The sequence below is a fragment of the Cyprinodon variegatus genome, unplaced genomic scaffold (genome assembly GCF_000732505.1).
Source record: "Cyprinodon variegatus isolate N-32 unplaced genomic scaffold, C_variegatus-1.0 Scaffold2061, whole genome shotgun sequence".
Classification (NCBI taxonomy): Eukaryota; Metazoa; Chordata; class Actinopteri; order Cyprinodontiformes; family Cyprinodontidae; genus Cyprinodon; species Cyprinodon variegatus.
In genome coordinates, this window is record NW_015152514.1 from 1 (window position 1) to 14,522 (window position 14,522).

The following is a 14,522-nucleotide window of genomic DNA, read 5'->3' on the forward strand; positions in this document are numbered from 1 at the left end:
TGGCATCAGCCCTCTTCTACACTGTTGTCTGCTGGGCCCCTGGCAGTGCGGAGCGGGACAGAAAGAGACTGAACAAACTAGTGAGAAAGGCCGCTTCTGTCCTGGGCTGCCCTCTGGACTCAGTGGAGGAAGTGGCTGAGAGGAGGGTGCTGTCCAAGCTTACATCCATCCTGGACAACACCCTCCGCTCTCTGCACCAATCTGTAGAGGAGCTGAGCAGCTCAATTAGTGAAAGACTTTTACACCCTGTTTGTAAAAAGGAGTGCTACTGGAGGTCATTCAACCCTGCTGCCTCCAGGCGCTACAATGCAACAATACAACAGCAATAACTTGTGCAATGTGTAATCTGCAATTTACTATTTTATACCCTGTGCAATAACATGTTACTGTATATTTGACACTGCAATAACTATATATGTACATATTAAATAATAATCTATATAAATGCGCATTTAAACACCCTGAAGAATAACCCTGTATAATGATACTACTATAAAAAAGAAAAAAAAAATGCTGATACTTTAACTATATGAGCCAATGTAACGAGTAAATTTCTCCAATGTGAGATCAAAATAGTCAATCAATCAATTACCAGGGACGTATAGTTATATTGCCCCTTTTAATATAAGAGCACTCCCAAAATATAACTTTGCATGTCCATTTACTGACTTGATCAAATCAAGTATGAATTTTTAGCTTCAGGCAAACATCTGGTAAGAGAATGCATCAGAACCTTAGATTTACTGGGGTAGATCATGCCCCAAATACATTTATTGTGTTGGAGTGAACTCTCCAAGTCTTTGAACATCACAGACTTAAACATTTCCTCGTTTCTCCAAATTACTACAGCTATTGTCATGCCTCCAATTATATGAACACGACACTTAATTTACTAGACAGATGGCCCCTATATAATCTCCTCCATCTGATTTTTGTGTGTGTGTGTTTTTTTGTTTTTTTTTTTACAAGCAGTGGCCGCGATCCAACACGTGAGCAGCTCACAAGTAGGAAAGAAATTAGGATTTGAGTTGCTGCTGAGTTTGGGAAACATAAAGAGGGAGCACAAAAATGAGTTTCATATGAACCAGCTGAACTAAAATTGATAAAGTAGTTTTAGAAAAAATAAAGTGAAACCATTGGGGATCATTAAGTGGGGTGTGTGGAGCTGTTATAAGTTGTTAGTTCCTTACTTGTCACAGACAGCATTAAAAATTGTCTAGAGATTGTCACAGCTTGGAAAAGCAATTCTGACTGTAGAGTTAAGCTGAGAGATACGCCAAACTGGAACCAGCAGCAGAGTTATAAGTTTTATATAATTTCAGTCTTCTAGGTTGTGTATATTTTTACACCTTTACTTTACTGTACATTTTTTTATACCATGGCCAAGGTAAGGAACATGGAAAGGGAATAAAACAGTTTTTATATAAAGAAATCTGGAAAAAAAAATATCCGGAGATAAAACTTTTTGATCAAAAAAAGGTGTGAGTAATACTGTTAGTTTCTGGGATTTTCTTTAAAATATTCTTATTGCTATTAATTTCTTAAATAATATTTTATTTTAGTTATTTTTTTTTTAATATTTTTTCAGCTCTCCAGTTCTCTTTTTATATTGAGTTTCGTGATTTGCATTTTTTTTTATTGTGTTTTACAGATCGAAGCCTGAAGTGAAGAGAAAGAAATCTGTGAAACACCATATGAAAAGAAAGCATTTTGTAAAACTCAGTAAGAGAAATAGACTTTGAAGAAAAAAAAAACAGAATTTGAAAATATAAAAGCTATAAAAAAATTTTGAAAATTAAAGTTTGAAAATATAAAATAGTAGGCAAATTGTTAGGAATCCAGTTTGTGTGGGTTGTTTGTGTGTTCCTTCTCTCTCCACCACCAGGTGGTGCCCTGTCCTCGTTGGTCCTCCCTGCACACCTGCGGCTCGTTGGTTCATTACTGGAGGAGTATTTGAGCAGTGGGCTGTCACTACCTCGATGCCAGAGTGTTTGCCACCTTTGGGTACTCTAGCCAAGCTGAGATTAGCAGAGTCCAACCTGACCTTTGTTTCTCTGAGACTTATGTTGTTTTTGTCTTTGGTCTTCGACAGGAAGCCTTCCTGTATAACTGGATACCTGGACCTTCTCCCCCTGGAAGGAATAACTGAGTTTACACTGAGCAGGGGAAAACCTCCACATGATCCGTTCAAGTTCCCATCGAAAATCCAAGTGACAGTCCGCTCCATTACTCTTCCGGGTCAAACATATGTCTACCTGTCCGCTCTCCAACGAGTTCCTCATTCTCTGGATAATCCCAACAGACTGGATTCAAGGATTGACAAGAGCCCCCTCAAACGTGAGTCCCTCTCCTGCATAATTCAAACCACAGTCTCGATTCCCACGGTCCCTGAACTGATCTCTGTGATCTTCCCTTCTGACTTTCCAGTTCCGGTTCACCAGTTCACTGAGTTCCGGATCCAACCCCTGTTCTCATAACCACAAATTAACCTGTTAAACTTTTCTCCGTGTTCTCTGAGTGGTTTCTCTGCATATGGGTCAGATTTGTTAAATCGATCATGACACAAATAAATGAAAGCAATTTATTTGAATAAATAAAATTTGAGCAAAAAGTAAAGTTACTCCCAAAACTTTCTTTGATGAAATTGTTTTTCAAAGTTTAATTTCTGGTTTGCATTTTTTCAAGATAGAAAAAAATTAACCCTGCAGAGCCCCCAGCTTATTCACTCCAGATGTATTAGAGAAAGCACTTTTCTCTTTTTTGTGTTTATAAAGGCTTCTCTTCCTTAAACGCACAAGGACAATCCCCTCTCCATCTTTCCTTGGGCCGATTATAAATAATATTTTACAGAAACCATTGTAGAGAGTTACACTATCTGTAGCAAATATCTATGCAGCCATAACCAGCCATAGCCTCTGTTTACTTTTTGATCACTGCTGCGCTTTATAAATTGAATATTCATTTCACTGCTAAGCTGCTCATTTACTGTCGAAAAAGCTGTATGTATCGGAATTTTGATTTGAATACACCCTCTGTATACAAAATGGCAATAAAGTTTGTCTAAGTCTAAGTCAAACAGCTCTGTATAAAACCATCCAAAAAAGTTCCCTCTACTGTTATAAGTGAGCTAGGCTAATATAAACACTGATTTTGGATCACAGTTACTTTTCACCAATCTTCAGAGAAAATTACTTGAGTGCAACAAAGATTTTTCCCCAGAGCATTGCACATTTTAAAAAGTTTTTAAACATTGAAAAAGTGTTTACAGCAATAACAATAGAAACATGTTTGAAATACAAGGTCACCATTCATTCACATTGATTGAACAAAACATAGCAGTATTACTGCTAGTCTGTAATGTTATATTTAAACTTAATGTCATTTTTCACATTTCAGGGTCTTCCACAAAAGTTAAAAAGCAATCCACTGACTTTGTTTCCAAGTTTGAAGACGTTTGGCTTCCCATCCAGGAAGCTTTTTCAATACAAAGTGTCAGAAATAGGATATTTGCACAAAGAAAATATGTGGTTCGAGAGGGGCGTGAAGGAAGCCATATGTTAAGAAAGAAAAACAAACCTTAAACAAAGGGGATGGACTTAAATTTCAGCTTTCAAAAACATACAATGGAGCAATTTAGTTGATTCCTTTCTGCTATCATTGCAACCCCCACCCCTTTAAACCTCGCCTATTCAGCCAGGGCAACAATTCCCTATTACGACACCCCTTTCAGAGACATAGACAGGTATGGGGCACTGCGGGCCAACAAAGAGGCCAAATGACCCCCATTCCAAAGGAATGGACCCGTTTCTTCATTTTAATTTGCATATTTTCTAAGCAAAAACAAGGCTTTGTCTGTCTACTGTATAAAGCCTTGAACTCAACGATATTTCTGACATTTTGAATTGAAAAAGCTTCCCGGATGGGAAGCAAAACGTCTTCAAACTTGAAAAAAAGTCCAGTGGATTGTTTTTTTTTTTTACTTTTTTTGGAATGACTATGACCTGCATGACTGAGAATCTTTACCAGCAGGAGAGGGTTAGGGTTACTGTTGGAATCATATCAATCATAACAATATTTAAAACCAAATTATGTGCTTTAGGATTAAGGAAGACAAAATAAATACATTAAATGCGATTTTTTTAATTTATGTCCATCTTATTCAGTTCCTGTTCTTATTTTTCATTTTGTTCTGAAGAAATCAAAGTAGGGATCTTTCCGAGTGAAAAACCGTTGTGTTTGCCACCTGGTTCCCATGCTGCAGCTGTTGCTTCATTTTGTATAGAAGCTAATTATACCATGCAGAGATTATCTTCACTGAGCTCTATACCTTTTAGATTGGAATTCAAAAACCATTAAATGTCAACAAAAGGAGGCACACAAGTCCCTGTATGGCACAGAGATGTTGTTTGCTTGTGTGAGATGGGGGCTGATATGTTTAGGATGCTTAAATGTAAAAGTGAAACTGATGGCTTCACCTACTTTCTGCTTATTTTGGCAACTATAATCTTACTACAAGAGAAACCATAAAAAAGTTGAATTTTATCCTCACATTAAAGATAAACATATGAAACTCTGATATAAAGAAAGTAGTGCACCTGCCTAACCAACCCACAACACAGACAAATCCACATCTTTGATCCCAGCTGGACAATAATAACATCAGAGGTCACATAAAAGATTTAAAAATCTAACAGAAATCAGTGTTCAAACAATTTTCTAAAATAATTACCTGCATAAATTGTTTTTAACGCTTCTGCTAACACGAGAAGATCAAAGCAATCTGAGCTTTCCTGAAGTTTTTCTGGTGTTTGAGGCGTGTTAGGTGCTGCTCATCTCCCAACATTTAAATGAATTAATTATATTACAGATATCAGCCAGAGATGAGACACATACATCCTTTTGTTCCAAACAATATTTCTACCCAATATGAAATAACAGGAAGGTTAATCTCGCTAATTAGAGCTTCTTTGCTGATTGGTTAGTTCTATTTTTTGACTCTATGTTCACATGAGTTTTTTCATTTAGTGTAAGGCAGGAATAAGCTTTACTTGTGATGTCCGTCTTGGCAGTTTAAACGAAACAGATTTGTCCGTATTCAAATGTTTTTAATGATCCGAATTTGTTGTTAAAACCCAGAAGAGATTCCAGAATGTGTTTAAAATCCCCTAAACATTTATTTTGAATGGGTTGAAACGGATCAGTGCTGGTGTTCAGACCTTCGTGAGTATCAGGTTTGGACGGGAAACAACGTCCGCTGAAACATTTGGAACCCTTTGGCTTAATGGAAATCACATGTTGGGGTTCAAAGCCACAGAACAGGCTATAAACATGTGATTAAAAAACATAATCTGTGTTTTATCAAATTTGTAAAGTGTAAGAAATTGAAACATGTGTTAGGGAATAGTTACAGAGGTGGATTCACATAGTTTTGTTGCTGCAATGAGTATTTGGTGCAGCTGGGCTGTGATAAAGTCTCTGACTCATGGTACTAAGTGGATCAGTGTGGTTCACTTATGTTTTTAGAAAAACAGCAGCTTTAAAGCACACAGGAACATGATACACCCAGCTTTGATGTATAGATATGACCTGTTCTTTTTAATACATCAAACCTCTAAGAGAAACGAACTACACCCTCGCCCAGTACTACAAAGATTTATTTTCTCAGTAAGGGGTAATAATAATGATGTGATTGATATGAAATGTAAAGACCTGATGAAGGTCTAGATGCTAGAGATCACGGCTAAAAGAAACCAAAGGGGGAGGAAAAAGTAAGGCATGGCTAAAAGAACTATGTGGAAGTTGGCAGGGTATCTCACCACTGGCTGAAGGATTTTTATAAATGCTTTATGTGTCCATCAATTCAGCATTCAATCTAGGGCTGGAAAAATGTATCATATTAATCTTGATTAATTGATATTTCAAATAATTATTAACTACTTGAGTAATCGATTAATCGTTAACTGGAGAGTAGAGACTGTAAAACATGCCTTTAGCTGACAGAGCGACCCATTTAGAGCAGTAATTCTATCAAAATTGTAAAACAATATATAAACAATTTGAATTGAAGATTAAAAAAAAAACATTTTGCTTTCAATATTCTCTATCCAGAACCCCTCAAGTGGAATAGTTTTAGTTTCACCCGGTTTAATTTAGTAAAAAACCATCTTTAAGGAAGCTTTGGTTATCCGATTATTAATCGATTAATCGAAAAATTAATCGACACATTAATCTGTTCGCAAAATAGTCGCTAGTTGCGGCCTGAATTCAGTCCACTATGTACAGAGGAGTCTGTACTTATCATGGTTGCAGAGAAGGACTTAGGCACAGACAGGAGCATTAGAAGAACACAATCTATTGTAAAAGCATAGAGAACTCACTGGAAGATACAAGGGAACCAGGATAAGGAGCACAGGCACAGGTACGGGGAGCATTACGATCAGCTGGAGAAGAATGAACAACAGAAGACTTAAACACCGAGGGGTGCATGGAGAAAAACATTCTCAGGTGGAGAACAGATAAAGAGCAGCTGGCACCAGGTAAGACTGGAGAGTAAGGAGGGAAGACTAATTAGCACAGATACCTCGAAACAGAGAGATTCCTCAAAGTCCTATATGCAGGAGAAAAGACAAAAACCAATTATTGGAAAAGGATGCAGAATCCACAAGGAATACAATTCAGGTGTGACTTAAGAAGCTAATAACAAATGAATAAAATATATCAACAAAATAGAAGAAAATACATAACATGGAATAAACCAAAACCCAAAACCTGAGTACCTTAATGGTACTTTCAGTCGCTATTAATGGGTATGGGAAGAAGGACTTTTATTTTTTTTGCATTGTGCATATTTGCATCATCATCATCATCATCATCATCATCATCATCATCATCATCATCTTCAAAATTACCAACATTTTTGTGACATCATGAAATTTATAAGCCATTAAGTGGAAGGATTTTTCTTTAGACAGAAAATTATATCAAAATCAAGTCATCTTAAACTTTTGGCATCAGCCCTCTTGAGTCAGTTGTTCGTATGACCAACTTATTCACCAAAAATCAAAAGCATTGAAGTATTATGTTGGATGTAATAAAATGTGAAAAAAAAACTTATGGGATGTGACATTTCTTTCTTCACTACAATTTATATTATTTCAACATTTGTCAAGAAACGACTACTTAATGTTGGTATCAAGTTTTTCATTGGTTATTTAAACCTATCCTGGGAACTATCATCTCCCAGGACCTAAAGTGGGAGCTCAACATCGACTCCCTCACCAAAAAAGCCCAGCAGAGGATGTACTTCCTGCGGCAGCTGAAGAAATTCAACCTGTCAGGACAATGATGGTGCAGTTCTACTCCTCCATCATTGAGTCCATCCTCTCTTCCTCCATCACCATCTGGTACGCTGGTGCCACCGCTAAGGACAAGAGCAGACTGCAGCGTGTCATCCGGTCTGCAGAGAAGTTGATTTGCTGCAATCTCCCATCTCTCCAGGAGCTGGACGCCTCCAGGACTCTGAGGCTTGCAGGGAAGATTATGGCTGATCCCTCGCACCCCAGTCACAGATTATTTCAGTCACTTCCCTCTGGCAGGAGGCTGCGGTCCATCAGGACCAGAACCTCCCGTTACAAAAACAGTTTTCTCCCATCTGCTACTGGCCTTATCAACAAGGCCAAGAGCCGCCCGTGACACTGGACAATGTTTCTCTCCCCCATTCAGGATTTCTGCGTTACATTAACGCACAGTCTACTGTGTGTATATAGCTTCTGTGTATATATATATATACTATCTTATTTTGTTTTTTGTCTGCACCAACAACACCAAGTCAAATTCCTTGTAAGTGCAAACCTACTTGGCAATAAACTTGATTCTGATTCTGATAAACTAAGTTTAAATAATCAGAACTCAAATTATGTGCTGATGAAGATTCTCAGTCATCCAGGTCATTCCAAAAAAGAAAATTAAAAACAATCCTCTGGACTTTGTTTCCAAGTTTGAAGACATTTTGCTTCCCATCCAGGAAGCTTTTCAATTCAAAATATCAGGAATAGCATTGAGTTTGAGGTTTTATAAAACCTCAAACAAAGAGGATTGTGGATTCTTTTTCTCTTTTTTTTTGGAACTCAAATTATGATATTTTTCCCTGCTCAGACTCTTGATAGAAAGTCTAAAACAACCAGAAAAATCAGCTGACATGAGCTTTAAAACTCGTTATTTGACCACAGAGGATGATGAAGCATCAAACACTAAAAACCAAGATTAAGGACAGCCGCTCCACTTTGTTTTGATCTTCTGTCTTTCTGCCTCCTCCGCTGTAGCCCTTTTTGTTGTGGTGAGGCCCGTCATGGGTCGGCTGGGTTCACACCATCTTCAGAGGATGAGGGTGAGGGCCTTAGAGCCCACTAATAACCCCCTCCAGGGCCCGGTTTCAAAGCTGCAGTCAGCTAACTACAGAAGAGGCTGGCTGCCTCCATCCATACATCTGGCTTTCATTAAATGGACTTTGTTTTGGGAAGTGTGACTGACGAGCATACAGCCAGATGTAATGAAAAGTGGATTTCTGAGCTTTTAAGCTGAACTTTGAGGTGAGACTTTCAGGAGGAAACAAACACTCTGACTAAAATATCAGTTGCCAGATTCGTCAATATTTAAATCAGATGTCAGAGATTTGAAGCTGCTTGTTGCTGCTGTATAGAAAAGTGTGTCATTTCTGATTGACAAAGGCTCAGATTTTAACTCAGTGACAGGGAGAGACTGATGGGCACATTATTTGATGCAGGAATAAAACTTATTTTATTCTTTTTGTTATTCTTTTGTTGTACTCTTTTTTTTTTTGTTCTTTTACTACCCTCACATATACAAAGAGTGTGTCAGGGAAATGTAATAAGCCCCCTTCAATATGATACCATAGATAAAACCTATTATCTAATTAGTAGAGCATATTGTGTGTATTATTTTGTTTGTATAAAGGCAGCTGTTTTGTTTCTTGCAGAGAATTAACATAATCATGAAGACTAAGGAATCCAGCAGAAAGGTCAGAGAGTTTAAAGCAGGACTCGGTTATAAAACAATATGCCAACATGGAGAGATGCTGGATACACTGCAGACCTACATAGACATGGATTTCTATTGAAACTAACCAACTGTGTAAGAAGAGCATTGACTGGGGAAGCAACCTAGAGGTCCATTGGGACACTGGTTGCGTTGAAAGGATCAACAGTTGAGGTGAGAGAATCTGTCAACAGGACAGCTATCAGTCATGCACGCTGCAAAGCTGGCCTTTATGGAAGAGTGGAAAAACTAAAGCTAAAAGCTAAACTCACCATTCCAAATGTGAAACATGATAACACCAGCATTATGTTGTGGGGATGCTTCTCTTCACCAGGAGCAGGGAAGCTTGTCAGAGTTGATAAGAAGATGAATGGAGCAAATTCCAGCAAAATCAAGGGAAAGAAAACTGCTAGTCTCCAAAAGACTTTAGCCTTCCAGCAGGATCATGACCCTAAAGATAGAGGTGGCGTTACCATGGTATCTGGTATTATGTTCTAGTTGAAAGCGTAACTATATGCTTGGTTGGTTGAAAGTCCAGAACAGAGACAACTGAGAATTATTGGCAATGCTTTAGAATAACCATTCACAGATGCTCTCTTGAACTGTTAAGATCCACCTCCCTCTATCTCTTTACCTTTAATCCTATGACTGTTGTGATTGAATGGACCATGAGGTTCTAGATACACGAAAGCACTACTGAAAAACTATGAGAAAATATTTGTTTAGTTTCGTAATTTAGTTTTGTTTCTTGGTTTTCTTTAAGGTTTTTACCTGCATTGAGACCATTATGATCACCTGTCTTCACAAAAATATTTGAAAATAAAGAGAAGAAAAGTAGGAACCTTGTTGGTCTTTGAGTGGAATCCAGCTGCTTAAAACTGCGTAAATGCTCCCATCCCTTTCAAGTGTGAAACCTGCACATACTGAAGGCATAACTTGACAATAACCTTGCCCCAAACCTTGGCTATCAACGCAGCAAATATTCCCAACTAGAGCAGTTGATTTACACTCACCGGCCACTTTATTAGGTGCACCTGTCCAACTGCTCGTTAACACTTAATTTCTAAGCAGCCAATCACATGGCGGCAACTCAGTGCATTTAGGCATGTAGACATGGTCAAGACAATCTCCTGCAGTTCAAACCGAGCATCAGTATGGGGAAGAAAGGTGATTTGAGTGACTTTGAACGTGGCATGATTGTTGGTGCCAGAAGGGCTGGTCTGAGTATTTCAGAAACTGCTGATCTACTGGGATTTTCACGCACAACCATCTCTAGGGTTTACAGAGAATGGTCTGAAAAAGAAAAAACATCCAGTGAGCGGCTGTGGGCGGAAATGCCTTGTTGATGCCAGAGGTCAGAGGAGAATGGCCAGACTGGTTCGAGCTGATAGAAGGGCAACAGTGACTAAAATAACCACCCGTTACAACCAAGGTGGGCAGAAGAGCATCTCTGAACGCACAGTACGTCGAACTTTGAGCCAGATGGGCTACAGCAGCAGAAGACCACACCGGGTGCCACTCCTTTCAGCTAAGAACAGGAAACTGAGGCTACAATTTGCACAAGCTCATCGAAATTGGACAATAGAAGATTGGAAAAACGTTGCCTGGTCTGATGAGTCTCGATTTCTGCTGCGACATTCGGATGGTAGGGTCAGAATTTGGCGTCTACAACATGAAAGCATGGATCCATCCTGCCTTGTATCAACGGTTCAGGCTGCTGGTGGTGGTGTCATGGTGTGGCACTCTTTGGGCCCCTTGGTACCAATTGAGCATCGTTGCAATGCCAAAGCCTACCTGAGTATTGTTGCTGACCATGTCCATCCCTTTATGACCACAATGTACCCAACTTCTGATGGCTACTTTCAGCAGGATAATGCGCCATGGCATAAAGCTGGAATCATCTCAGACTGGTTTCTTGAACATGACAATGAGTTCACTGTACTCAAATGGCCTCCACAGTCACCAGATCTCAATCCAATAGAGCATCTTTGGGATGTGGTGGAACGGGAGATTCGCATCATGGATGTGCAGCCGACAAATCTGCGGCAACTGTGTGATGCCATCATGTCAATATGGACCAAACTCCCTGAGGAATGCTTCCAGCACCTTGTTGAATCTATGCCACGAAGAATTGAGGCAGTTCTGAAGGCAAAAGGGGGTCCAACCCGTTACTAGCATGGGGTACCTAATAAAGTGGCCGGTGAGTGTAGATGTGCATCAAAGAGTGAAGTGAGTGCAAGAATCCAAATATGACTAAAAGGCATACAGTTAGAACTGAACATTTAAAACACCATAACAGAAGAGCATAGTGAAAGTGCAAAAAAGCAAATATTTATAAACAAATATGTGTAAAACAAGATGAAGATGCGTAAAACATGGTAGGACAAAACCCCTATACCCAAAGTCAAAACCCACAATCATGTTTTAGGCTGCAGAAGGCTGTAATGTTTTTTTTTTTTCTTTCTGCAGAAACAGGAATCATTGTAAGTAGTTCTTCAATGCAATCACAACAATAATATCTATAATATCCAATTTCAAGTGCATTCTTTTGCAATCTCAGATATAAAGAGGACAATTTCTGAAGGTGTGCTGTTTTTTAAGAAAAGTTATGTTAAATCATCTAAATAGAGCGGCTCAGAGGCAAAGATAACCTGACATGAACTGTAGTTACAAATATTCTCAAGCATTTACTGACACCTGCTGGCAAAAGCAGAGCAGATATGGTTTCTAAAACAGCACTCCCTGAAGCAATGGCTGTCTTCTACCCACTCTTATGCAAAAGCCTTGATTTATACAGCGCATTTGCGTAACTTGTTTTTTCTCCCACAATTCTAAACCAAATATATGTCGTACTAGTTGTATTAGATGAAAAATCATTTTAAGGTCTCCCTGTTACATTGTGCTGAAATTAAAAACAATTCAACCCAGTTTATTCATATAGCAGTAATTAACAACAAATATCTCAAGCCACTTCACAGAGTCAGTTCAATCAAACCATAAACAGATTAGTTAAACATTGTCTTTATGTAAGTATAAACCAGGTGATTGCATTGAGTCATTGATTTTGCAGAAGAAATTAAACCTGACAGGGGACAGCTGTGAAGTGAAAACCGTTGAAGCTCATCAAGAGAATGCCAAGGGTGTGCAAAGCAGTAATCAAAGCAAAAGATGGCTACTGTGAAGAAGCTATAATATGTTTTTTTTCCTACAAACTCCTGTGAAACAGTGACTGAGTGCTCAAACAGCAGCAATTAAAAAAGATTTAAAAAATCCAGTTGACAAAAAAATTATGAAAAGCATGTCTTGATTATAGATGAGGTCAAAGTTAGAAACTGTTTCTAAATTTCTACTGCTTTTCTACTGATCAAGTTCCTTCACTGGCACCATTGCATGTCTCCTATTTCTCATTGCTGTCATTATAGATGAGTAACTGTGAGTGTTGAAGCTGATTGATGAGCATCTCTGATGGTTTTCAATCACTGTTTTATATCAACACATAAACATGTCCACTCTTGTCACACCTCACATTTTACATTTCAACATCTTTATGCAGATCACTCTAGAATTTTCACCTACATCAAGAAACCAGTCAGTAAAGTCCCAGCTCTGTCTCAGGTTATCCAGGGATTATTGATGGGGGGTGGGGGCGGTGGGGTCCAGTTGAAGTGTCGAGATACAATTCCTTTCGATCCAACATTGGTCCCATCAAAACGAACCCATATTCATTGACCCCCTCCATGGATCAATAAATCACAATACTTGCAGTGAAAGGGGCAACAGTAGACATTATGAACATATAGATTAAAGTAATAAAAGTACACATTAATACTAATACAAGATAAATTCAAAAGGTACAAAAGCAAATAAATAAATTGGTAAGTAACTATCTAACTAGCTAACTAAATAAATAGAGGTGTCAAGGTTACAGTATGAATGTAGTTGTAGGTCTCCACTTTGTTTTAAAGGCCTCTGTCTTGAGTTTTAGTATTGATGTTGTTTTTTCCATAATATAGAATTTTCTAATTCTATCTCTCCACTGTGTAATGCTGGGAGGCTGTGGTTTTAATCAGGTATGTGTTATACTCTTCTTCACAGTCAGAAGCATAACTCTGATCAAATATTTAATGTCTTTATCAATCATCTACAAGGGGATTATTCCAAAAATATATACAGATACCTTCAAATCTAAATGGACGCTTAAAATATCCTTTATCTCTGTTTGCACATTTTTTCAAAACTCGGCCACCAAAATATGTGAGTAAAATCCCCCGCCTTCCCACAACTTCTCCAACAAAGCCGAGATGTTTTTCCATGTTTAGATGTGATAACTGGAGGGTTAAAGTAACGCATCTTAACTTTCCAGTCAAATTCCCTCCACATTGGGTTGGTTGTTAGTTTGTGTCCAGAGCTAAATGTTTCTTCCCAATCTTCAGCTGCTATTATTATATTAGCCTCCAATTCCCTCTTCTCCTTAATTTCCTTATTATTAACATTGGATTCATATTGCAGGATTTTAATTAGTTTTTAGATCAAACCTTTTTTTTTTTATTCACCTTTTGATATTGACAGAATTTCTTCTGTTTTGGTCGTATCTGTTGCAACCTTACACCATTCACTATGATTCTGGTGATAATGTCTAAGCTGCAAATATCTATAAAAATATTTTTTTTGTAGATTAAATCACCGTTGAATTTGTTTAAAAGATTTCAATGTTGACCCATTAAAAACGTGTGCTATGAATACTAGTGCTCCTTTTCTCCATTTCTCAAACACCTTAACCATATTAGGAATAAAATCTGGAATATGAGTTATTTTTTTTTTTACAATTTGTGACATATGATATATTTGATATATATGAATCAGAGAAATTAAATTTCTTTTTTATTCTTGACCACGTTTTTTAAATTGTTTCTTTAATCCAGTGATTTTGAATTTTGAGGTTTCTTTGAACCATCTCTGTTGCAAAGGTTAATGTATCTATGAAATCAAATTTCAGCATGCTGTTTGTTCCATATCTACCCATATTGTCCCTTAATCTTTTGCTAACCATAATGCTATGGCTTTCAGTTGGCAGTCCAATAATAGTGCTTTTATTCGGGTAAGACTAGCCCAAAGATTACTCTTTGAGGACTGGAGTGTTTTGAGTTTAATTCTTGCCCTTTAATTTTCCCATACAAACCTTGTTATTCTTTTATCTATCTCTTCAAAAAAAAAAAGAGTTGGGTATGGAAACTGGGAGCGATTGGAATACAAACAGAAGTCTTGACAGGACATTCAATCTGATTTTTTCCACCAGGGGCGGATCTAGGATTCTAGGATATCAGGGGCTTAGCCCTGAGGGTTCAGATGCTGATTTCTGCTTTCCGTCTTTTTTTTTTTTTTGCTGCCTCGCACACAAAACTACAATTTGTTTGTACTTCAACTTACCACAGCAGAGAGGCACGGAGAAACATCTTATTCAATCCAAT